Here is a 26,621-nt window from a genome sequence, read left to right as displayed (position 1 = left end):
ACTGAAACCCACTGAATTGAAAATTGTAAAAAACCTCTTGACTAGCCACGCTTGCCCTGCTTTACAACTTTAGAGTCTTCTATTCATTGAATTTTAACGACTTATAGCTAATTAGAAATACTATCTAGTTACTTATAAACCAAGTCTGTGTCAAAAGAAGGGAGGATATTCAACTCCATGTTCTCTAAACCAGAGGAATGCCTTCCTTGAGAGAAGACAAATTATCAGGTTAGATAAAGAGTAATGACTGAAATACAAAAAATGGTGGAAAAATGAATTCTTTCTGTCAGATCAGAAAAAGGCAAAAATGTTCACTTTCACCATAAAGTGGATTAAGAGACTTAAACGTTAATTAGGGTATATAAAATATAATAGTTGATAGATTGTGTCCTTTAATTTATTAATGCCCACATTCACTATTGACTGAATTTACAGAATTAATGTGACTAAGACACATAAATATAGCATGTTTGGCTTTGGCCACAAATTCACAGTACAATGAGCTCTGGACATTTCGGACACATTGGTAATCTGCCTGCCCTGCATATGATGCTTAAGGCAGTGCACATTACACAGAAATAAATAAAAGGCATAGATGTTGGAAAGAAAGAAGTAAAACTATTCCTAATTGCATTCCGTGTAATTGTTTACAAACAGACACACACACAAACAGTATAACTACAAAACAATTATTATTACTAACAAATATAGCAAGGGTGGCAGGATAAATATACAAAAAACCAACTTGATTCTTAGACATAAATAGCAGCAAGTGGAAAATAATGAAAAAAATCCTTTTCAGCCAAAAGACATGAAATACCTAGGAATAAATTTAACAGAAGACATTAACACAGCTTCATGAAAAACAACTTTGTTGAGAGAAATTAAAGAAGACCTGAAAGAATTACCATGTTCATGAATCAGAAAACTCAGTATTTTTAATGGCTATTCTCCTCAAATTGATTTATAAATCCAGGGCAATTCTAATCAGAATTGTAGCAGTGTATTTTGTAGGTATTGACAAGCTAATTCTGAAATCTAGATAGAAATGTGGAAGATCTAGAAAAACCAAAGCAATTTCATAAAAGAACAAAGTTGGAAGACATACTCTACCTAATTTTATAACTTACCATAAAGTAACAGTAACCAAAACAATCTGGTATTGATGAAATAATAGACATAAGCATCACTGAAATAGAACAAGAGAAGATTTCTGATAAAGTTGCAAGACTTCTCAATGAAAAGCAAGTCCTTTCAATAACAAATGGGACTGATTTAACTGAATAGCTGCATGACAAAAAAGATAAACATCAACCTTACACCAAAAGCATACATCAAAATTAACTCAAAATGGATCACAGACCTAAATGTAACATCTAAAACTATAAAATATTTGGAAGAAAACGTAAGAGGAAATCTTTGCAACTCTGGAGTAGGCAAAGATTTGTCAGCTTAGAACTACAACATCAAAAAAATAATTAAACCTTAAGAAAATGACAAAGTCACAGATTAGGAGAAAATATTCAGAATGCACATATCAGAAAAAGAACTTATATTCAAATTACATAGAGCTCTCAGTAATATGAATACAAATCAATTAAAAATATGCAAAAGATTTGAACAAATACTTCTCCAAATAAGACATGCCAATGGCCAACAAGCACATAAAAAGATGCTCAATATCATTAATTGCGTTAGTTTGCAAACTGCTGGAATGTGATATACCAGAACTAGAATGGCTTTTAAAAAGGGGAGTTTGATAATTTACAAATCTACAGTTTGAAAGATGTGAAAGTGTTCCAATTAAGGTACCAACAAGAGGTTTCCTTCACTCAAGAAAAGCCAATGGTTCAGGAAGAGCTGTCAGCTGGAAAGTCACATGGCTGGCATCTCCTGGTTCCGTGCTCCTGGGCTCCATTGCTTTCAGCCTCTGTCCCTGAGGGGATCTCTCACTTTGCTTCTCAGGGCCTGGCTTTCATCTCTTGGCTTCCCTTCCTCTCTCCAGGTTCTGGCTTGCTTAACATCTCACAACAACATCTGTTGGGCTCCAAGCATCTCCGAACATCCACGTCTCTGTTCTCTGAAGCAACTGTTTTCCAAGTGTCTACATCTGCTCTCTCTGTCAGCCTTGTGGCTTCTGTCATTTCTGTCAGTTCTGTCATTTCTGACTTTCTCCAAAATGTTTCCTCTTTTAAAGGATTCCAGTAAATTAATCAAGACCCACCTGGAATGGGCGTAGTCACATCTCCATTGAGATCACCTAATCAAAAGATTCCAACGTACAGTGTTGAATAGGATTAAAAGAAATGGTTGCTCTCACAAGACTGGAATCAGGATTAAAACAGGGCTTTTCTGGGGTTCACAATACTTTCAAACCGACATATTAATCAAAAGGAAAATGCAAATTAAAACCACGGTGAGATACCACTAAGCACACATTAGATTGGCAACAATTAAAAAGACATTATACCAAGTGCTGACAAGGATAAAGAAGACCTGATGGAAAGGTAAAATGGTACAACCATGTTGGAAAACAGTTTGTATTTTTTTAAGTTAAACATATACCTACCATGTGATCTAGCCAGTCAATTCCTAGATATTTACCAAATGGAGGCAAAAATATGTGTCCAAAAAGAGACTTTAACACAAATGTTAACAGCACCTTTATTTGTAACAGACAAAAACTGAAATAACTCAAAATAACCTAAATGTCCATCAACAGGAAAATAGACAATTGAAAGATAATATAGTGATTTCTCCTGTTGATATATTAGGATATATATATATATGTAGATATGTGCATATATGCATATATGTATGTATGTGTGTATATATTTATATATCACTATTTGTGGGTGTGTGTGTGTGCGTATAGCCACTTAGTATTAAAAAGGAATGAACTGCTGACATATACAACAATGAGAATGAGTCACAAAATAATTTTTGAAAGAAGCCAGGCAAAATAATAATAATAATAATAATTCCTATATGATTCCATTTACACAAAACTCTAGAAAATGCAAACTAACCTATAGCGAGAAAAAGTAGATCATTAGTTACCTGGAGATAGAAGAAGAGAGAGGGATGATTTACAGTGGGTAATGAAAAATCATTTGGAGGGTGGGGGGTGACAGAAATATTCATTATCTTGATTACCATGACAGTTTCAGGGATATATGTAAAAACTGATCCAATTATAAACTTTAAATATGCACAGTTTATTGTACTTTAATTATGTCTAAATAAGTTATAACAGTGAGGAGACTGTTTTAAAATGTTAAAAAATAGTAACTGGCATGATTCATTCTATTTTCCTAAAATTTTACAAGTTATAGTAGTACCTATTTCCATGGAGAATTACAAAGCATGTGGGTAGAAATCAACTGAGAAGTAGATAAACTATTACTTCATAAGGGATTGTTTTATTACATTTAACCCAAGCCTTAGTATGTATTCCAGGAGAGATTGGTAAATACAAATAAACACAAAAATAACCTAAATATTACAAGCATCTGGCTTTGAGTATAATTCTAACCGAAATTAAGAGAATCCAAAAGACTGTGAACCAGAAAAATAGCTGCAAATATTGAGTCTTCAAGTAGCAATTCTAGAAAGTCATATACAAAATAATTAGATTTCTCATCCTACTATCTGAGTCAATTGAGCAATATTTACACACAGGAAGAGAACAAAAAAGAAACTTAAGCTGATCTTCAGCAAATGTCTATCTTCTATAGGTTTAAAGGGTTTGGGAATAGGTATTACACAGGCGTGGTATTACACAAAGGCTTTAAAAAAACTCTAACACTAATGATCCTTACTGAATTAGTGGTACCAGCCTGCAGTTTCCTACCACACATTTACTCATTCACTTAATAAAAATATATTAAATGCCTCAAATATATCAAATTCTGTGTTTGACACAAGTAACAGCAAAAGGCAGGCAAGCACATGGTTAAGACAACTAATTGAAGTCAGAATGCCTATGCTCAAACTTGAACTCAGCCACCTATCCTATATGTTTTAGTTTTGTTAATGCTGCCAGGATGCAATGTACTAGAAATGGGTTGGCTTTTATAAAGGGCATTTATTAAGTTACAAGTGTATATTTCTAAGGTCATAAAATGGCCAAACTAAGGCATCCAGAGAGAGATCCCTTGACTTAAGAAAGGCCAGTGGTGTGGAACACCTCTGTCAGCTGGGAAGATACATGGCTGGCATCCGCTGGTCTTCTGGCTTCCAGTTTCAAATAACTTCCCCGGGGGCATTTTCTTTTTATATCTCCAAAAATCTCTGTGTGTTTCAGCTGTGAAGCAACTGTGTTCTCTCCAAAAATGTCTCCCCTCTTAAATGACTCCAGTAAATTAATCAAGACCCACCTAGAAAGGAAGGTCACATGCACAAATGCGTACATCACATCTCCATGGAAGTAATCTAATCAAAAGATCACAACCACAATTGAGCAGGTAAATCTCTACAAAACAATCTAATCAAAGTTTCCACTCTAAACAATAGGCCTGCCCCCACAAGACTGGATCAAGATTGAAAGAAAATGGGGTACATAACAGTTCCAAACCAGAATACTATGAAATACCTACAGCAGGTTACTTAACCTCCTTTGTATTTGTGCAGTAAAAGGGTAAATCAAAGGCTTAGGATGTTCAAAGCCTGCACATTCAAGAGGAAGGAATGGCCTTTCACCAGCTCCTGGGAGATAACCTATAAACCCTTAGAATACCATGCCCCAAAAGAGTGTCTTTGTATACTTGGGCCATGTCAGACAGTTTATACTAACATCATGATTGGTGGTGAACACCTGTTTTCATTCACGTGGCGTCCTGGGTCATGCTATACCATTTTGTCTGGGATGGGGTAGAGGTATTGGTAGGGGTTTTGGGGAGAATGGGGGTGGGGACTTAGTAGTTAAGGTCACGCCATGCCTACATGACTGACCTCCAATAAAAACACTGAACACCAAGGCTCAACTGAGCATCTTTGGTTAGCAACATTGTACATATTGTCACAAACAGTTGCTGGCAGAATTAAGCGCTGTCCATATGCCTTCACTGGGAGAAGACACTTGGAAGCTAGCACTTGGTATTTCCCAGACTCCACCCTCTTCACCTTTTCCCTTTGCTGATTTTAATCTGTATTCTTTCACTGTAATAAGCTTTCTGAGTTCTGTGAGTCATTCTAGTGAATCATCAAATCTAAGGGTGGAATTGGGAATCCTTGACATAGTAACTTTGTTGCCACATCTGAAAAATGCATATAAGAACAGTACCTACTCAAATGAGAGCTCTGGGTATCATATGAATTGATATATGTAAAATACCTAGTACACTATCCAGCATATAACAGTTGCTGTTTCTCATGCCACATCAAAAATAAGTGACCCTAACCATTGAATAGCTTGGTCTGGTGACAGAGGACAGTAAATAATTAAATCAAAAGTGCTAAAAAAGTATGCATAATGTACCATAGGAGCCGAAAGAATCATCTCCTTCTTGCCTATTGTAATGGTTAATTTCATGTGTCAAATCGGCTAGGTTATGGTGTCCACTTGTTTGGTCAAGCAAGCACTGGCCTGATTGTTACTATGAGAGTATTTCATAGATGGATTTAAATCAATAGTCAGTTTATCACATCTGCAGCTGATTACACATATAATCAACAAGCGATACTGCCTTCTACAATGAGACAAGTCTCACCTAATCAGCTGGAGACCTTAAAGTGAGAACCGAGGACATCCACAGTCAGAAAGAAGAATGTCTATCTGTACTTTAGCCAGCCAGTTTCTCATGGGGAGTTTCCAACTTTTGGCCTGCCCTACAGAATTCAAACTTGCCAATTTCACAGTTGCATGAGCCACTTACTACAATAAATCTCTTAATGTTTACTTACTTACATATATCTGGAGAACCCTGACTAATACATCTATTTTCAACACTGTACCCTTTATTTAGGTCCTGATCATCTCTCATCTCTTAGCTGGACAGTATTCTCCTAACAGTACATCCTTTCAAGATTCCCTATTGTCACCATAACCACCACCATCACAGTAGACTAATCCAACATTATATTCCTTCAACCTGCTTCCACATCCTTGGAACCCTCGTTCCCACACGTTCCCCTGATTTTTGTAAATATAAAGAGGTAAAATCATTCAATTATTGTGGTGTGCATCAGCACATCCCTTTCTACCTCATCCTCTGTGGTCTGTTTGTACTGAAGTCTGGTTATTGGTCTAGAAGCAATGGAAGGTGGTTAGGACAGGACAAGAGGGAAGCCAAAAGACCTCTGCAAAGCAGGTACCTCCATAGAAGCCATTACAGATTTTTCAGGCCATACATAAGTAACTTTCTCAAAGAGGAAGCACAGAAGGAAAGCAAAGGAAGTTTGACAGAATTTAGAGATTCAAAATTCCTGGTTTCATGAAAATCTGCCCATCTGTTCCCACACCCACTGTCAAGGTTCCATTCCTTTCTGACAGGTTAAGAATTCAATTTGTGCTCTAATTCAATCACCCACAGATTTGTTTTCAGAAATCTCAGTACTGAACATACAGGACATAAGGGTTTCTTTGTTGTTTTTCGGGGCAGCAATAGATACAAATTTTCACACTTGGAAGTGTAACCAAACCTAAAATGTGAGAGTGGCTTTGGAACTGAGTAGGGGGTTGTGAGAACAGTGTCAGGGACAGCCTAAAAGACACTGAAGAATTTGTTCATTAGAAACCACATGGTCTTAGATAAGGCTTTTAGTGTAGACTTCCAGGAAAGCTAAGTAAATGTTACTGGAAACTGGTGGAATGGGGATCCTTGTTATATAGTTGCATTAAGTTTAGCAACATTGTTCTATGCAGTTATATGGAAAGTAGAAAATGTCCCTAAGAATTCATTTACCCAACTTAGCAGATTCCCAACCAGAGAGTTGAACATGCAGTACAGCCTGGTTTCTTTTTGTTGCTTATAATATCTCTTGAGAAGCAAGAAATTAATGGAAAGACCATTAAACAAAAAGCAATCAAGCAGTGTGCCCTGTGGCTGCGCATGTGCAATGCTGCTGGGCCAGGCCAGACCAGGGTACCCAGAACTGCAGACTGTGTCACAATCCTGACCTGATTCCCAGGCCTGTGCTACCAGGAGCTTGTGAAGAACTGGATTCCCGCATGCCTACATGTGAGGCTGGTGTGGGCCACGGACTAGTGACTGGTTCTGAACTGGGCACCTTAGTTCAACAGTAAATTTAAGGACAACTAATTACCAACCTTCATGGTTCCCTGTGGTATCTGGTGGAGCCAGATCCTCCCATCCCAGTACCCACTGGACCTGCAACAGTCAAAATCTTGGGGTAGAAATACAGGAAATCCATGGTGCTAGTAAAGACTTTTTATGTTTCTGAAAATAGCTTGGATGTATTAATGCACATGGCATTAAACCTCACTCTGGAACCTGGGAGAATGGAGGAAGGGGAGCCAACACTTGGTTTTAAAATTCTCTCTAGAAGGCAAGAGAAGCTAAAATTAAGACATGGTTTCCAAACAAAGATCAAATCCAGGGCACTACCAGGAATATATGGTTCAAAGATGCTGAAGGTATGAGTGTAGAATTTTTTGTTAAGACCTCAAACAGATTAAAGGTGGTATCTGGGATTCCTAGCCAGTCAGACAAAAGGCTTCTAAAGACAGTAAAGTGTACCTTATTGAGCCTTTCAACCAATAAAGCTTCTAGGAAGACTAGGGGCATTGTTTCTCAGCCTTCTTAGAAAGCCAAAGTAAAAAAGGACTTACCTCAAAAATATTTATAGGTGTGGTTTTGTCTGAAAGAATGGATTTCAACAGGTCACAAAAGACAATCAAAATTTTAAAAGTTCAATATGTGTAGAAAAGGACTGAAAGGGACAGACAGTTCAAATTGAAAATAAGCCTTTGGACCTCAAAATTTTATTGGCAGGAAGCAGGCTAAGAAAATGACTCAACTACAAACACCTGCTACCTCTCATGAAAAAGAATGGGATGGACACAAGCACACAGAAAGCAAAGCTCAAAGCCGTGGAGAATTATTCCTAGGTTTGAGACTAATCGGAGACTTTCAACATTTGGCCATGAGATTTTCAGAATTCCTATGAATTAATGACAGCTTTGTACCTCCCATTTTCCCACTTTAGGAACAAGAATGTCTACTGCAATCCTATGCCCACTATACCATGTGTGTTGGGTGGGGAGGAAGATGACAGGGAGAGAAAAACTGTACTGAAGGAGCTTTACTTAAACTATACCCAAGGAGCCTCATCTATACCTGACCTGCTTTGGGGATGAGATTCTGGACTTTCAGCTGATATGGTAATAGGAAAAGATATATGGGGCCCTGAGAAGGAGTAAGTTTCTTTTCATGTGGGGAGGAAACTAATCATGGAGGGCTAGAAGACAGACTGTGGTAGTGAGACTCCAAGATGTTCCCCAGTGAGCACCGCCTCCTGGAATACACACCCTCATGTCATCTCCTCCCACCAGTACCAGAGTTGGTCTGTGTGAACAACAGCAAACATGAGAAGTGATGGTATGACACTTCTGAGATTATGTTATAAAAGACCATAGCTTCTGTCTTGGGCGCCTTCTCACTCTCAGATCATTCTCTCTGGGGAAGTCACATTGTGAGCAGTCCTATGGAAAGGCCCACATAAAGAGGAAGTGACACTTCCTGCCAACAGCCACATGACCAAGCTTATAAGTAGATCCTCCAGTCCCATTGAACTTCAGATGGCTGCAGTCCTGGCTGACATCTTGACTACAACTTTGTGAGAGATCCTGAGCCAGAACCACCCAGTCAAGCTGTTCCTAGATGCCTGACCACCAGAAACTATGTGAAATAAATGCTTTTTTGTTTTAGGCTGCTAAATTTGGAGGTACTTTGTTACAAAACAATAGATACCATGTATTTAAATCCCTAGAGAACTAGGAGATGCCATTTAAACTCCCAAACCCATTGGAAACCTACTAAATTGCCTATGATTTTTCAATTCAGCAATAATTTATTTTTCACAGAGGAAGGAGCTTCTTTTGGATTAGCCAAAAGAGAAATGCTTTCTTTTTGTCTTTGGATCCAAAACATAGTGACAAATTAGCTTACATAACTCAATATTTTCAGTAATAACGGTTAACTTGGCTGGAAGTCTTTTTGTTCATTACAAAAAGAGAGAGAGAGAGGGAGAGAAAGAAACCTTACATTTTTAATTAGAACAGTTAAAAATGCAAACACATATGCTTGTTTTGATAAAAATAATTGTACATGTTTCTTGTTGAGGAAAAATATTCAGAATAAATAAGCTAGTTTTAAACAAATAGTTTGTTTTCAATGATAAAACTGAAACGTCTAGTTTCTTAGCAACACCTGTAATATTTCTAATACAAATAAAAAATTTCACCTCTACAGTCACTCACATTGCTTCAAAATAATGAAATATTACCTATAAACAATAATACTCTAATCACAATCACCCATCAAACACATTAGCACGAATGGATTTATCATATTAGCTACCTGGAAAATGTAGGAAATGAACCCATAAAAGAGGATACAGATTAAAACTGCTTTGATGCTGGAGGGAAGGGGTCCAAAATAGTCTCCAGTAAAACCAACACTGTTTGGTACAAGAACCAAACCTAGAGCCATCCTTTTTAAAGTTCAGGGTAAAGTGCAACCTACAGGAAAGACCCACCCCCACTCTGACAACAGCTTAAGGGAATTCACCAGAGCACAGTGGAAAAAAAATAATTAACAGCATAAGCTACCACTTCCAGAGGGAGTCAGCACTGACTGCCATACTGCCCCAACCACTGCAGGTATGGAGGAACACTAAAATGAAAGAACTCAGGATTAGCACAGAGGTAAAGATAAACGGTATTCATGTTAAAGTTTGTATAATGCAGGCATCACAAATTTGCATGCCAATAGGCACCACAGGGATAATAGTAAACACAGGCAGTGAGGCCCCAAGTCATAAGCTGACACTGTTTGAATAGTGGAGACCGCAGCAAACCGGAAAACCTATGTTCATTCAAAAGAGCTGCTACTTGCCCAGTTGCTGCCACACAGAATAAAGGTACAATGTTGACTGGAGCTTTCTAATTTTCAGAAGAAACCAAAATCCTGGATTTTACTTAAATTAACTGAAATTAGTTTTTAAAACGTTAACACTATACAACTTCATTTGGCCTGGGGGTCCCCAATTTGCAAACTCTGCTTTAGGCAGTATTACAAATGGTTTATTTGGCTAGTACTCTCCAATACAGCTCAGCAACACTTGGAGCAAAAACAGAACCATCAGTAATAAAAATAAGACTCCAATGACCCAACAGAATAATAATGATTCACAGTGGAATCACGTCAAAAGCATTTTCCAAAACCAAGCCCACACGATTATTCCCATTTATGGAAAAAACCAAATCGTGACTCTCCTAGACTGGCATCTTCAAACTATTTGGCATTAAAAAATAATAAAAATTTAAAATATGGTAATATTACTTCCCTCTGCTTTCAGGTCTTTGCCATTTATGTATATATCCATGAACCCGAAATGCATTTCTCTGCAACTGAGGAAATATCTGAATCTGCCAATATCGACATATAGATAACATATATCATAATTATTTAGGACTAACTCTACTGTCCATATTTATCATTATAAGTTTTGCAAACCCATAGCCTACAAGTCTTATTTTTGGGTCTTTCATTTTTCTCTATTCTTCATTTTCTTGGCATCTTAATTTCTAAAATGTCATTTCATTTCAAAGTTCATAAGTTAAAAACTTAATCAATGCTTATACTTCAAATATTATACTTTGTTCCTCTCTCCCTCTTATTTACTGAAAAGACGCTGTTTCAGTTTCTTAGCTTCTAAAGCAAATACCATGCAAAGGGTTGACTTAAACAACAGGAATTATTGGCTCACAATTTTGAGGTGAGGAAGACCCAAATCAAGGCATCATCAAGGTGATGCTCTCAGAAGATCAGCATTCTTGGGCTGGCTGCCTGCAAGCCTTGGTCCTTGGCTTTTCTGTCACATGGCAGTGTACATGGGGGCCTCTCTCCTGGTTTCTCTGGGTTCTGCTGACTTCTGATTCCAGCTTTCTCCCTCTCTGTGGCCTGCTCTATAAGGCCTTCAGTAATAGATTAAGACCCATCCTGAATCAGTTGGGCCACACCTTAACAGAAGTAACCTCACTAAAAGGTCCTGTCTACAAGGGTTCATACCCACAGGAATGGATTAATTTTATGAACAAGGTTTTCTGAGGTACATAGCTCCAAGCCGACAGAGATGCCTACCAGAACACTTTCACTAAGCCTAAAAAATAATAGGAACTCAAAAAAAATTGTAGATGACTATATATCTGTTACTTTGATCTAAATTCTGTTAAATGCTCCTTTATTTTTTAAATCTAATTGAAACCTCTTTATTTTCCCTCAAAACCCTAAGAAAACATAAAGTGTCACCAATAAATTCCTAGTAAGCTCAGGGTAAATCCATTAAAAAAAAAACATTTAAAGAAAATGGCTCTTTAAAAGAAACCTATGATAGGGCAGTGCAAAGGTGGCTCAGCAGGCAGAGTTCTCACCTGCCACGCCAGAGACCTGGATTCAATTCCATTTTTGCATGGGTGCCTGCTTATGCAAAAAAAAGAAGAAGAAAAAAAGAAATCTATGATAAATTTTGTTAGAAGGGTAAATATATCTTCAATTGAACTATTTTCAAACTTTAAAATTACATTGGATCTTTTTTTGTTTTCTTTTTGGAGGGAGGGTGCATGGTCTGGGAATTGAACCCTTGTCTTCCGCATGAAAGGCAAGCATTCTACCACTGAACCACCCGTGCCCCCTACTTTGGGTCGTTTTAAAGCATAAAACAGGTGTGTTTTTTTCATTCCTTCTTCCTTTCTTTTACTTTCATATACCTTTTTTTTTTCAGTCCTTTAGATGGAAAAGTCCTCTTTGAGGCCTTTCCCAGCCATTTCTTTTTTCAAGACTGAATAGTTCAGATGATTCAATTTTAAAATGGTTTATGGGAAATTGAGCTCATCATACTCTTTATAGTGCTCTACTAAGGCACAAGAAAGCCAATAGCTGATTAAGGAACAAGAAAACAGTTCAACCATTAAGCAAGGAAAGCATCTGGGGACTGTAATCATGCTTAGAGATTTCTATATAACATTCTTGACACTTTCCCCAGTATCCCCTAACCTTAGATGATAGGTTAGTTCAACACCAACAGTACATTTGGCCCTGCTCTCAAATTCTAGGGCCAGTTTTTTTCCATAATCAGAGAAAGGATTCCCTAATCAGAGGATGGAAGGAGCAGGGAAGGGAGAACAAAAAAAAAAAAAAAAAATTCAGTAGTTTCCACTGCCTGGAGAGTCAAGTCCAAGCTCCTAAACAAACTACACAAACCTCCCCTCCCCCCATTTTATCCTTTCACCCTATGACTTGGCTTGTATCTCTTTCTCCAACTCTATCTCTCACCACAATCAAACTTTCTGCAGTAGTAATTGCAAATTCTTCTTTGTTTTTTACAAATATCAGAATGTCTTTCCTCTTTATTTTAAATTAGGTTAACTCCCACCACATCCCTAGGTTCTCAACATAGGCTTTTTTTCTCCAGGAAACATTCTGGTAACCCTGGGGAAGGCTTCGTGCCTCTCCCGTACCATTCTATATATACTTCTATCATAACAACACATTTTGCTGAATTCTTATCTTTATAGCAGACACCCCAACTAGCATGTAAGATCCTCAAGTGAGTTTTGCTTTGTTTACTACCTTGGATATTACTCCAAATTGATTTTTAAATAGTAGTGTGTCTGTTGAGCCCCTTATATCCAATCATATACGATGGCAATGTGATTAGCAGGGGACATGTTTAGTAGTTTCACTTTTGGGCAGTGGTTATGATTTTCCTGTAAAGAGCTATTTCAGGGACTTACCAGGGTCCAAATCCACAAACTTAGTTTTATTAGCACTGCTCTCTAAATCTCTATGCAAATCAAGCCAAGTACAAGGTCATTCTAGAATATTTCTTAAAAGAAATAAACAATCTGCCAAAAAGATAAGGAAACATAAACAAATGCCTTGCTTCAGTGATTGGTCTTCATAGTACTATTTTATCTGCATCATAAACATGTGCCTCGTTCAATTATCTGCATCACAAAATGAATTATTCAAAATAAAAAGGAGATACCAATACAGTATCAGAGAAAGCAGCACATCACTGTTGTTTCTAATGTTTATAACTTAGCTGTGAAAACTTCAGCAAGCTACTCATCTGCCATCTCATCTGCAGCAAATTAAGCAATCTCAAAGAGTGATAAGCAAAATTGTGGTACAATATTTCATTCATTACTTTTAACTAAAAAAATATAATTCACCTACATGAACAGGTGAAAGGATATATGTCCCCTAGAAAAGCCATGTTTTAATCTAAATCCCATTTCATAAAGGCAGAATAATCCCTATTCAATACTGTATGTTTGAAACTGTAATTAGATCATCTTCCTGGAGATGTAACCCAGTCAAGAGTAGTTGTTAAACTGGATTGAGGGAAATGTGTCTCCACCCATTTGGGTGGATCTTGATTAGTTTCTGGAGTCCTACAAAAGAGGAAACATTTTGGAGAATGAAAGAGATTCAGAGAGAGCAGAGAATGCTGCAGCACCACAAAGCAGAGAGTCCACGAGCCAATGACCTTTAGAGATGAAGAAGGAAAACGCCTCCGGGGGAGCTTCATGAAATAGGAAGCCAGGAGAGAAGCTAGCAGATGACACGGTGTTCACCATGTGCCCTTCCAGATGAGAGAGGAAACATAATCGTGTTCACCATGTGCCTTCCAGATGAGAGAGACACTCTGACTGTGTTCGCTATGTGCCCTTCCACTTGAGAGAGACACCCTGAACTTCATCAGCCTTCTTGACCCAAGGTATGTTTCCCTGGATGCCTTAGATTGGACATTTCTAAAGACTTGTTTTAATTGGGACATTTTCTAGGCCTTAGAACTTTAAACTAGCAACTTATTAAATTCCTCCTTTTAAAAGCCATTCTGTTTCTGTTGCATTCCAGCAGCTAGCAGACTAGGACAATAACTGAAATCATTACCTAAATGTAGTACCCCAAGAGTATTTAATAAGCAACGATAGTTAAACATTTGATAGTAATAAGGAAAAAAAAAAAAGATATGTTACCTTGAACTGAAGGACAATTCACCATTTTGGATTTGAAAAATTCCTTTCTTCTTAAACAGATTATATTTTTAAAATGTTAACAATGCTGAACATTGTTAAATTACACAATTAGTCAATTAAATTACTCAAACCTCATTACTCTATGGATGCAAATGATGTGGTACATGGTCTAAACAACTTAGTTTATTCCTGTAGGACTACAACGTACACCCTCCAAACACTGACTGTTTAACCAGAAGGGTTGATTTACATTGTGTGAAAGATAATGGGTCTTACTGAGTTACTCAAGACCAAGTGTCTGGCTTCAGAATCACATACTAAGGAGTAGCTGGCTATTTTGACCATTAACCCCATTTCCCATCTCATTCCACTCAGTAGAGCTGTTTTATGCTCTATCATTGTGTCACTGGGTGCTCTCAGTTCACTACTGTCACTGATCTCCATTGCCATTCTCTATCTAGCAATATCCAATTGCTTCTTTTCTCTGTTTCTCTCAGTTTTGTCTCTTCTGTTCCCTGGTCTTCTCAACTAAAAACATAAAAAAGACCTATCTACTTCACAGGCACAGTTAGCCAATGAATAAATTCCTTTCCTCCTAATTAAAAAAAAAAAATCAAGGCAGTTCAAGATGATCTTTGGCTTTTCTGAATTGGTTTCATCACAATCTGATACCCAAAGATGCTTTATGGTTTCTTTTATTTATTTATTAAACATAACCACACACAAACACAAACATTCTTATTTATGGTTTCTTTTATTCCCAAGTTTGAAGTTATTGCATTTACTTGGTCTACAGAGAAGTAAGATTTTAGTTATTTTCTCTTAGGTATTAAAAAAGCAACAAAAGACATGGTAGCTGCCTTCTTAAATCTTAAAAACCTACTTCCAAAATACCCCCCAAATTTTCTATTCAAACCACATCTTAAGACAAATCAATAGTAAAGCTGATATTGGGCAGATAAGCACTTTTGCTTATCCGATGGCTGCTATGCAAACACAATCTGACTAAAACTGAGATTGCACAAGTTATACACAACTGAGTAGATGGTTGTTAAACTGCCCTTTGCACACTAGAATGAAAGCTGAAGGAGCACAGGACTTTATTTTGTTCACTACTGTATTCCCAGCACCTAGAACACTACCTGGCACACAGGTGTTCCACAAATATGTTGAACGAATATATGAGAATGCTCACAGCTTCATATATCATACATTCTACCGTTTACCAGCACTGCACCTACCACTGCATAGAGCCATCCAGCGCACTCCTGGCCTTCCATTTAGCTACACTGGTTAAGTACAAAAAACACCTAGGTTAAAAGTCAGAAAAAAAGCCTGGTACTGAAAGTACATAAGAAAGGGCTCTCTGCCTTGTTTTTTAAGTATGTTAAAGGAATTCAGTATATCTAACCTTCACCATTAAGGGTGAAGACAAAGAATACACCTCTGACACCGTTTTAAGAGAAAGACACCGTGTTTCGCATAATGAACATTCTACTGCACTTATTCTGATAAACAAGGTACTTCCTAGTCTGAAAACAGCATTCACTTCCACTACTTTTCAGAAGATTTGGAGAAACAGACAAATGTAACAACACTGCTTGTCAATAATTATAAGCAAAAGTTAAGTAACCAGTTACTTGGCCCAACAGATAACAAACCCTGTAGCAGAGAGGAATCCGTTAAATCCCTGCAAAAGGGAGGAAAAGGATTGTCTCCAAAACATATGTAACTGAGTCCAAAGTCAAAAGTACTCAACTAAGAAAATTCATACTGCATCTCACTGAAATGTCCCACCAGCGTCCACACACGCTCCAAGTTTTGAGAGTATTCTGTAACTGCAGTGTCGGCAGTAAATCTTTAGCAGCTGATAACACTTTTTTTACGGTGAAAAAGTCTTTAACCAGAGGACCACAAAACCTTCCCTCCCAAGAATGCATAGGGTTCATCACCGTCTCCAGGACGGCTCTCAGAACCCCCTAGGCTCCCCGTACGTCAAGCGAGTCACTCAGGGAACGCACGTGTCCCGCCCCGCCTCGGAAGTGGAAATGGCAAGTGGAACCAGCCATAAGTAGGGTCTAGTCACAGGGCAGAGAAGTCCGCTGGGAGCAAAGCGTGGCTCCTGAAGCCTCTGGGCCCAGCTGCCAGTAACCCTTGCGCAAGACCCATCCTGGTCAGCCCCCTCCTCAGATTTCAGCGGCGGCCCGCCCCAGAGCTCACATCCCCGCAAAAGCAGGCCCTACCTGAGCTCTGCCCCCAGCTACAGGGCTGCGGGGGGTGGCGGGAGGAGGCGTGGCCTTCCAGCTCGCCAGTCGAACTCCCTCGTGCGGTTGTTATGACTTTTCCTCTCGGGATCCGCGCCCCGACCAAGTTCGACTTGCACTTCCGGGGTCCGCAGGAGACTTAGACGTCATTACACGCGCGACAGCAGCGGCCGCGACAACCCGGAAATGGGCGAAATGCTCTCTGGGTCGGTTGCGGTGGCGCGCTTGATGGGCTGAGAGAAAGAGACCTGGGAATTAAGGGTCCTTCTGCTCCTTACAGGTGTGCTGTGCTCTCCCACCTGGATACCCTTAAAGGATAGGACCAACCTGAAGCCTCTTTCTCCAAGCGGAATTGTTAAAGCAATTCTAGGGATGACCTTGCAGCAAATTCCCCCCTTATGGTTTATCCGTTTTTACCCGCCGCGTTTAACCCCAGAAAAGACGAGATAGGAAAGTCTAGATTTGAAAGATTGCATTTATCTAGATTATGACGTGTAAAATAGGCAATTACTACTAGCATCCTAATGTCAGCTGAAAATTTTTTCCTTACGGTATTTAACTCAAATGGGAATCTTGTGGGTGTTAATGTTTTATTTTTCCAGAACGTGAGATTAAAAGGAACTTATCTTAATAGTAGATCTGGAACTAGAGATGGGGGCAATCGATTTTTAATTTTTAGCAAGTACTTTTCGGGCATTTATTTACCCCACAGCCCTTAATTTGATGTGTAAGACAAAGCTAAGTGGTGAACATACAAAGCTCAATCAGACCACCTCTGCCCTCAGCAGCTGGGCTGACAAGTAAACCGATATTTATGATATTCCTTAGAGAGGCAGTACCAGACCACGCCACACTATGTGCATTTCTTTATCCCAGCTCCTTGCTTTTCCTTCATAACATAGGACAAGGCAGTTTTTGATTGACTGGTTTGCAAATGTATTTAGCTTCTGCCTAGTTCTGCCCCTGCCGCACTAAAATGTAAACTCAATGAGGGCAGAGACCTTATATCTTCGAATGATATGTACTCAATCCTACAAAAATGCCTATTGCAAAATAGAAGGTAAATATTTGTCAAATGAGTGAATGACCACAGTGGTAATAACTATATTAGAATAATTTAGAAAGGCATTAGGAAAAAAGAGGCCTGGAATGCAGAGTGTGGGCACGTTGGTGTAAAGGAAATTTTCCTGGGAGAAAAAAAGAATCAATTGGAGTAGACCAAGAATGAATACTCTGGAAGGGGCTGGGGCCCTGCAAGACTGTTGTGAAACTAGTTTCATTTCTGGCTGGAGCTAGTTTAGTGATAGTATTATACCTCATGTTGGTACAAAAATTTGAAATAATTGAAAAAGATGGGTGGCATGGCCTTTCAATGTTAGACATGATAGAGGCCCACCCTTATAACACTCAGTGAATGCACATAGTAATTTTCTGGCCGGCAACTCCATCCAGGCCCATGAGAGAATGAATGATCCCTCAGATGATGCCAATCTCCGAGTCTTTTAGTGGAGTCCCAAACATCAAGGAGCAGATGTACCCTCATCTGAATTCCTGACCCACAGAAACCATTAAGGAGATATTACAAATGACTATTGTGGTTTTAAGTAGGTTTGGGGATTATTTCTTTATCCAGCAAAATAAATGAATGTGCTGTATAAAAACAACCAATGGAAAACTGTCCTATCAAGTCCACTCTTGCCTGAAATGTCAAGATCATGAATGAAGTTATTTGCTGAAACAGAATGTGCTCTTTTCTCCCCTCATTCTATCCTTTATGGTGGAGTAGATTTCTGCCTCAGTTTACTTCTGGCCACAAAGAAACATGTCTCCTACAAATCTGGCGGGAGAAAGGAAAGAAACCAACAAAAAAGTTGCATGTGGATTTAGGTGTTTATTAAAATTGCAGAATCTCATGTGTAGCTTTGCAGAAACATTACAACTGTGAGTTCACATACATAGTGCAAACTTTTTCCCTCATTTAAACAACAGTTATCAAAATAGTACAAATTCTTTGGTTTGCTAAGGCTGCCAGAATGCAATATACCAGAAATGGATTGGCTTTTATAAAGGAAATTTATTAAGTTACAAATGACAATTCTAAGTCCAAAAAAATGTCCAAATTAAGGCACCACCAAGAGGATACCTTCTATCAAGAAAGGCTGATCGCGTCTGGGGTTTCTTGTCACATGGGAGGGCACATGGTGACATCTGCTGTCCTTCTCTCCAGGCTTCTGTGTTCAGATGGCTCTCTTAGCTCCTTCTACATGTCCAAATGTGTGTATCTTGGTTTCATCTCTCTGCTCTCTCTGTCAGCTCTGAGCTTTTTCTCTTCTCCGCAAACTCTTTTGAGGACTCCAGTAAACTAATTAAGACCCATCTTGAAGGGGTGGGGTCATATCACCATGGAAATAGTCTACTCGGAAGGCCCCAGCCACAATTGGGTGGGTCACATCTCCATGTAAACAACTAATCAAAAGATCCCACCCAACAATAGGGCTGTCCCCACAAGATTGGATTAGAGCATGGCTTCTCTGGGATGCATAACATTTTCAAACCAGCACAACAAGTTAATGTGTTTATTTGTGGTTTTAATTTAAACATCTCCAGGGAAGCCAGAAACTCCAGACCCTCTCCCCACACCTCTTCTCTTGCACTCAGGTCTGACTGACATAAAAAGCATAGTAGATGTATTCCCTTCTGACTGACAGCTGGCCTGTCTTTAATTACTAGGTGTTCCAACCCAACTCTTGGAGGGCTTGGGTTGGGGCAGCCTGAAGACCAAAGGACACGTCAGGCGTGGAGTTGGATGTGAATTTTATTAAGACTTGCAAACAGGGGAAGATCTTCCATGATGGTGGCCAGCCATGGAAAATGAAGGTTAGCACCCTGCAAATGGCAGGGAGTGCCAGAGGGTGGCTCATAAGTGTTCAGGACAAAGAAATTCCATAGCATATGAGAACAGAGTTTCCATAGGGTCTGGTGACACAGGGGTTTGGAAGTTTGTTTTCTGCAGTGATCAGGGGAGAGGGGTTCAATGCCTTGCTTATGATACCATTTGTTACCATTTGTACCTTCTTTCCCTCCTGAGGGGTTCGGATAACCTTTAATCTCTGTCCCAGTCATGTAGGTGGCTATGTGCAATGACCTGCTCTCAATATGAAAGGGAATCCCGGGCTCTGGATTCTCACAATCCACCCCTGCGCAGCAGACAATGCTGATCATAGAACAGACACCCATCCATATTCCACAACAAGAGTACAAGAGACAACATAAGACTAGGAGTTCCCCCCACACAGATAACAACTCCACAGAGAGATGTTGTCATGGCCAAGAAAGGGAATTAAACCATTTCCCAATGACTAGGAGGAGGGTGTAAATATATAAGGTAGCAGGGTCATAGGGCTGTCCCCACATGCAGCATCCTGTAAATGAGAAGATTCTTTATCAGGTTTTCCAATGTGTTGAATTCTACCAGGCCAGCAGGGTATGCAGTCCAATCCTCCGGAGTCACAGTCTAAGGAAAGTCGGTAGTGCCTGAGGATGGGAAGTCCCTTGCAAACCCGATACTGGGTTTGATTGTGGCCATGAGTTACCACTGAAGCCCACTGTAGAAAGGTGTGTGAGGGTGCTATGGGTGAAAAGGAAGATGTTTATAGGAAACAATAAGGGGTAACTCCTGCTGATTTAATAATATTCATGCTAGAGTTCCATTGGTTGACATCAAGGTACCAGGCAGAGATACATTATGGAGAGGTTTTAAATACCAGATATTTTCCCCTTGCAAATCTTGAGAGTCCTCCATTGTTATTTCATTTGTTAATCTGGGCATAAGAAGGGTCCACATAGTCATACATAAGGATCCCACAGGAATAGGGGGCCCTGGATTTGTGATAAAGATTTTAGCAGGTACCTTCTGGATAAATTGACGTCATATTACAAATATAATGTTTTGGGCAACTCCTAGTCCTCAGGAACTTAGAATTCCTAATCAATGCAGCTGCATAAGCCAGTACTAAGGCCAACTGACATCATGTCCCCCATTTTGTATGGTCTGAGGCACAGGCAACAACAAGGTATTACCATTTCTCCACTTAGACTGTAAGGTGGCTGGCCCTTTTTTTTATATTCTCAATGCCTGCATTGATTCTGTTATTAGTATTTCAACAGGGGCAGATGCAACAGCCTGTGGTATTAAATTCAAGCCAGTTAGGGCCTGTTAGAGCCTTTTGGTTTACTGCTGCAAGGACCTCTTATCTTTTAGCTGTTCCCTTAACAAACTATTTATCATTTCATTAAGGCCAGCACCTGTGGGGTTGTAGAGCAGCTGAAACTTCCACATAATGTTCTGATCTGTGGCCCAGGATTCCAAAATATCCTAATGTGACCAGAAAAGCCTTGTAAGCCTAAGGTAAAATCTAGAGGTAGAAAAAGACTAGACGAAGCTTTTTTCTTTTCTTTTTCCATGAAAAGGGTCAGTTACAAATAGCCAAGTAGATTTGTTCATTTGTTACATGTCCTTACCAAGTTAAAACTCATAAGAAATACCTCTCATAAGCTTCATTTTCTTTTCTCTGCTCATTTAAATATTTATAGGCTATCATTTGATGAAAGCAATTTTTATTTACCAGAGCATAGTTAGAAAGTTCAAAAAGCCCATATACCCAAGGTGAGTCAACATAAATAGCCAGGAAAAAGTGAAGAATATGTAGTATAAAGTTTGGAATGTGTTTGTCTTTTGTATCTGAAACTCCATTTCTCAGCTTCGTATTTGGTACATAGCAGGTACATGGCAAATATTTTTAATTCATTCATATCTGAAGAATGGTGAATCAGGTTTCTCCAGAGAAGCAGAGCTGTGAGAGATGATAGGTAAATAGACAGATAGACAGACAGACAGATAGATAGATAAATAGATGGATGATAGTTGGATAGATAGATAGATTTATTTTAAGGAATTGGCTCATTCTACCATGTGGACTAGCAAGTCTAAATGATAAGAGCTGACACATAGCTTCTCTGAACAGCCCCTTGCCCTTTCATGCCACATAATTTACTAGCAATATGGCTTGGCTCTCTAAAATCTTGGATAATTAGCTGTCCTCAGCTTCTCCAAATGGCTCTTGTCATTTCTTCTCACACTCTATAGTTTGAAATTTCCAGCTTCCAGTATTCATGGGAAAGCCCTACCTTTCCCCTCTGAGTCACAGCAAAGGCAAGAGCCCAGACCTGCATATTATTCTCCCCTACTTCTTCAGAGAGAACTAAAAATCTAGGTAAGCACAACACACCCCACCACCATCCTCATTCACCCTCTTCCCATTCAGAGCCTTTAATCTAATAAAGCTGTCCTTTCCTGCATTCTCAGATGGCTGCCTATCTGTGTTTGCACCTCCTGATCAAAAGAACTTCCACATAACATCTAAAACAACACACTCACAATAATAACCAGGCCAATGCTTCCCTGACCAAAACCTGGACACCATAAGTTAGCAAAGGTGACACATGAACTTCATCATCACAGAGAGCATATCTCTTTGCTTGCAATTTATGACAACTAAATTTTAAAAAAATCTCCCATCAGAAAAATATATCTGATGAGAGTGTATCTTCCTATATTGATATATCCCTGTAATAGGAGTTTTGAAAAAAACATTAATAAAACATGGCCCATATCCACAAGATGCTCACAGTCTAGCAGAAATTTTAGGCCTTGTGCTTTTTTTTTTTAATTCGAATAACATATATAAATATATAAAACACAATATATATATTTATATATAACGTGAAATCAGGGATATTAATTACATCCTTAATATTGTACAAACATAGTGATGATTACTGTGGTGGCTTGGAGCTTTGTATCATAAGTAAAGAGACTGAAACAGTTACATAAACCTCTCAACAAAAAAAAAGCCCAGGATCAGATATCTTCACAGGTGAATTCTACCAATTATTCCAAGAAAATTAATACCAACTCTAATCAAACTTTTCCAAAAAAATTGGAAAGGAGGAAATACTACTCTAACTCTTCCTATGACACCAACATCACCCTAATAACAAAGCCAGATATTACAAGAAAGGAAAATTACAGACAGTGCTTGTTTGGAAAATTACAGACTGTGCTTGTTTGAAATTGCTCAGAAATAAACCCTCATATCTATGGTCAGTTGACTTTTGACAAAGCTGCTAAACCCCAATTGGGACAGAGTAGCCTCTTCCATAAATATTGCTTTAAGAAATGGGTATCTATAAACAAAAGAATGAAAGAGGACCTCATGCCTTATGCAAAATTATTATACAATTATACAAAGAGGATCTCACAGCTTATACAAAAAAAAAAAAAACTCAAAATGGATCATATATAAATGCCAGAACCCTAATGACAAAAGACAGAACCATAAAAATCCTAGAAGAAATTGTAGGGAAACATCTTCAAGATCTCATGGGAGGAGGTAATTTCATAGATCTTACACCCAAAGCACAAGCAATGAAAGAAAAACTAGATAAATGGTACCTCCTCAAAATCAAATACTTTTTGCTTCGAAGGACTTTGTCAAGAGGATGAAAAGGCAGCCCACACAATGGGAGAAAATATTTGGAAGCCACTTATCTGATAAGCATATATCTGGTATATATAAAGAGATCCTACAAATCAGTGATTAAAAAGTAAACAATCCAGTTTAAAAATGGGTATGCTTCAGCTGCCAATGCAATATATCAGAAATAGATTGGCTTTATATAAAGGGGCTTTATTAAGTTACAAGCTACAATTCTAAGGCCATAAACATGTCCAAACTAAGGCATCAACAAGAGGATACTGTCACTGAAGAAAGGCCTATGGTGTCCAGAGTTTCTCTGTCACATGGGAAGGGACATGGCAACATCTGCTGACCCTTCTCTCCTAGGTTGATTTCAAAATTGCTTTCTCTGTGGGTCCTCTGGCTTCTCCTGGGGGCATTTTCCTTCTCTCTTACCTTCTCTCACATATGAGCTCTTTCCAAAATGTCTCTCCCTTAAAAGACTCCAACAAGCAGATTATAACCCACATTGAATGGGCGGGCCACATCTCCATGGAAACAACCTAATCAAAAGTTCCCATGCAACAATAGGTCTGCTCCCACAAGACTGGATTAAAAGGACATGGCTTTTCTGAGGCACATAACAGTTTCAAACCAGCATATTCCACCCTCTGGACCCAAAAAGACATGTTCTTTCCATATACAAAATATATTCATTCCATTACAATGTCATAAGAACCTTAAACCATTTCAGTAACAATAAAAATAACAACACCAAGTCAAAAACCATACAAAGTCTCATCAAAATCAGGCATGTCTGTCCTAAGGCAAAATTCTCCTCTGACTATTGACCTGTGAAATTCAGAATGAGTTATCTGCTTCCAATAAACAAAGGAGGGACAGTTATAAAATAAATGGTCTCATTGCCATAGGGAGAAACTGAAAGGAAAATAGGGGGCACTGGACCCCAAACAGTTCTGAAAACCTGCAGGGCATGCTTCGTTATATCTATGGTCTGAGTGCCACCTATATAATGATGTTTTATGCTTGGGGCTTGAGTGAGTGGCCATCCCATCTCCTCCAAGGGCTTATGTAGCAGCCCTGTTTTCTCCAAATATTGGGTGAGGGTTTCAACTTTGGGGAGATCACCTTGTTCTTGGATCCACCTTCTTCAAGCATCTGAATGGTGCCTGAATTCTCTGCCATCTCTGGGGCACACATTCAACTCCTCCAGAAGGGTGATGTGGTGGCCAGGCTCTCCCCAATTCCCAGGAAATATGCTCTACCCTCTCTTAGGCCTGGTGTACCCAAACTCTGAACAATGAAGTAGAAGGCCCACCATCTGCCTCTGGGGCAAACTCACCCTCTCCACATGCATGGGTTGTTCACCTCTCTGGGCCCAAGAGATTTCTTGGCTCCAGACCTTTGTTTCCATGCTTCTGCATTTTTTTTTTCATGGGTAGGCACCAGGACATGCTTCTGCTTTTGAAGTCATTTTTTTCTTCAATCTGTCCCTTTTAGTCCAGACCGGCAGTGGTTTAATTTATACAGATCTTGCAAAAATGTGTTGGCTTGGCATGCAGCATATAGGGTCCAAAGCATCAGACAATAGGACTTTCTACAAACCCTTTCTGAAAAATTCCATCTCCAATCCCACTTTCTCCTGTAATAGCTGACTGGTTCCATGTTAGGTTAAATCCTTATGTGGGGCACTATTCTCTGGGGTTTCCCTTTCTGGAAACCCAGAATTTTCCAGACCATCAATTTCTGGTTTCTTTGTACTCAAGAGTTCAATTCTCAGCTTATCTTTTTCCTCTTGCATCTTACTATAATAAAGAAGAAGCCAGACTGCATTTTTTCACATTTAGTTTGGAGATTTCATCACCTAGACATCCCAATTCATTGCTTTCAAATTCTACCTTTCATCCAACACCTGCACTTACATTTGCCAAACTCTCTGCCACTTTAAAATAAGGATCACCTTATTTCCAGTTTGCAATGACACATTTATCACTTCTGTCTAAGGCCTAATCAGAGGTGTCATTTTTGTCCATATTCCTACCGACTGTTTCCTCAAAGAAAAGGCCTTTTTGATCAAACTCCTCACAATTCTCCTAGAATCTTCCACTTATCATTTATAAAGCCATTCCAGCATTTTTTATATTTGAAAAATTGCACCACCCCACTTCTCTAATACCAAAATCTGTTTCAGTTTGCTAAAGGTGCTGGAATGCAATATACCAGAAATGGATTGTTTTCACAAAGAGGCTTTATTGAGTTACAAGCTACAATTCTAAGGCCATAAAAATGCATCAAATTAAGGCATCAACAAGAGGATACCTCACTGAAGAAGGCTGATGGCATCCAGGTTTCCTCTGTCATGTGGGAAGGTGCATGATGATGTCTGCTAGCCCTACTATCCTAGGTTGGTTTCAAAATGGGTCCCTCTGCTTCTGTGGGTCCTCTGGGTTTTCCTGGGGCTTTTTCCTTCTCAACTTCTCAGCTTTCTCCAAAATGTCTCTCCCTTGAAGAACTCCAGCAAGCAGATTATGACCCACTTTGAATGGGCAGGGTCACATCTCCACGGAAATACCTAATCAAAAGATCCCATGCAACAGTAAGTCTGCCTTCACAAGGACTGGATTAAAAGAACATGGCTTTTCTGGGGTACATAACAAATTCAAACCAGCAGAGAGCAAAAGACTTGAATAGACATTTTTTCCAAATAGAATATAAAAATAGCTAAGAAGCACATGAAAACATATTCAACATCACTAGTTATTAGGGAAATGTAAATCAAAACTACATGAGATATCATTTCATACCTACTAGAATGGTCACTACTAAAAAAGCAGAAAACTGCAAGTCTTGGAGAGGATATGGAGAAATGGGGGACACTTAATTACATTGGTTGGAATGTAGAATTGTATAGCTGTTGTGGAAGATAGTTCAGCATTCCTCAGGAAGCTAAATATAGAACTGACATATGATCTGGAAATTCTGCTACTAAGTGTATTCTCAGAATAACTGAAGGTGGGGACATGAACAGACATTTGCACACTGATGTTTATGTTGGCATTTGACTAATTACCAAAAGATGGAAACAATGCATGAATACATCAAGTGATGAATGGATAAACAAAATATACAATGGAATATTATACAGCTGTAAGAAGAAATGAAATCTTGATGTATGTGGCAACATAGATGAACCTTCAGGACATTATGTTGAGTGAACTAAGTCAAACACAAAAGGAAAAATATTATGTGACTTCACTAATATGAACTAAATATCACTAGTAAACTCATGGTGTTAATATTTAGAACATATATCATTAGAAGATAGAATGAGGACAAAGAATGGTGGAGCTAATGCTTAATTTCTACAGTGTTTGCAATAACATTGATTGTAAATGTTTGGAAAAATAGAGGTGATAGTGCATCATAGTGAGTATAATTAATAGCAATGATATATTGGTGTGACTGTGGTTGAAAGGGATAGTTTAGGGTTGTGCATGTCACTAGAAAGAAACCCAGAGAATGAAACAGGGGTCTGCATAACATAGTGAACCCTCCTGTGGGTGAAAATTTTCTAGAACTGATTGTGGT

General features: G+C 38.8%; 1 protein-coding gene across 8 annotated transcripts in view; it reads right to left on the bottom strand.

Moving 5' to 3' along the window:
• The window catches only part of ARB2A (ARB2 cotranscriptional regulator A), a 545,745-nt gene extending 522,257 nt beyond the window's left edge, over nt 1–23,488 (bottom strand). For 7 of the 8 annotated variants that reach the window (XM_077139150.1, XM_077139149.1, XM_077139152.1 and 4 more), the window contains exon 1: nt 16,474–16,651. The gene's annotated coding sequence lies outside the window, so the exon portion shown is untranslated. Of the gene's footprint in view, nt 1–16,473; nt 16,652–23,468 lie in introns of those variants that run through there. The other variant, XM_077139148.1, reaches the window with a different exon arrangement.
• Nucleotides 23,489–26,621: the final 3,133 nt, after the last annotated feature.

The sequence above is a fragment of the Tamandua tetradactyla genome, chromosome 21 (genome assembly GCF_023851605.1).
Source record: "Tamandua tetradactyla isolate mTamTet1 chromosome 21, mTamTet1.pri, whole genome shotgun sequence".
NCBI lineage: Eukaryota > Metazoa > Chordata > Mammalia > Pilosa > Myrmecophagidae > Tamandua > Tamandua tetradactyla.
The sequence above is the reverse complement of the archived record's forward strand: the minus strand, read 5'-3'. Positions and strand labels throughout refer to the sequence as shown.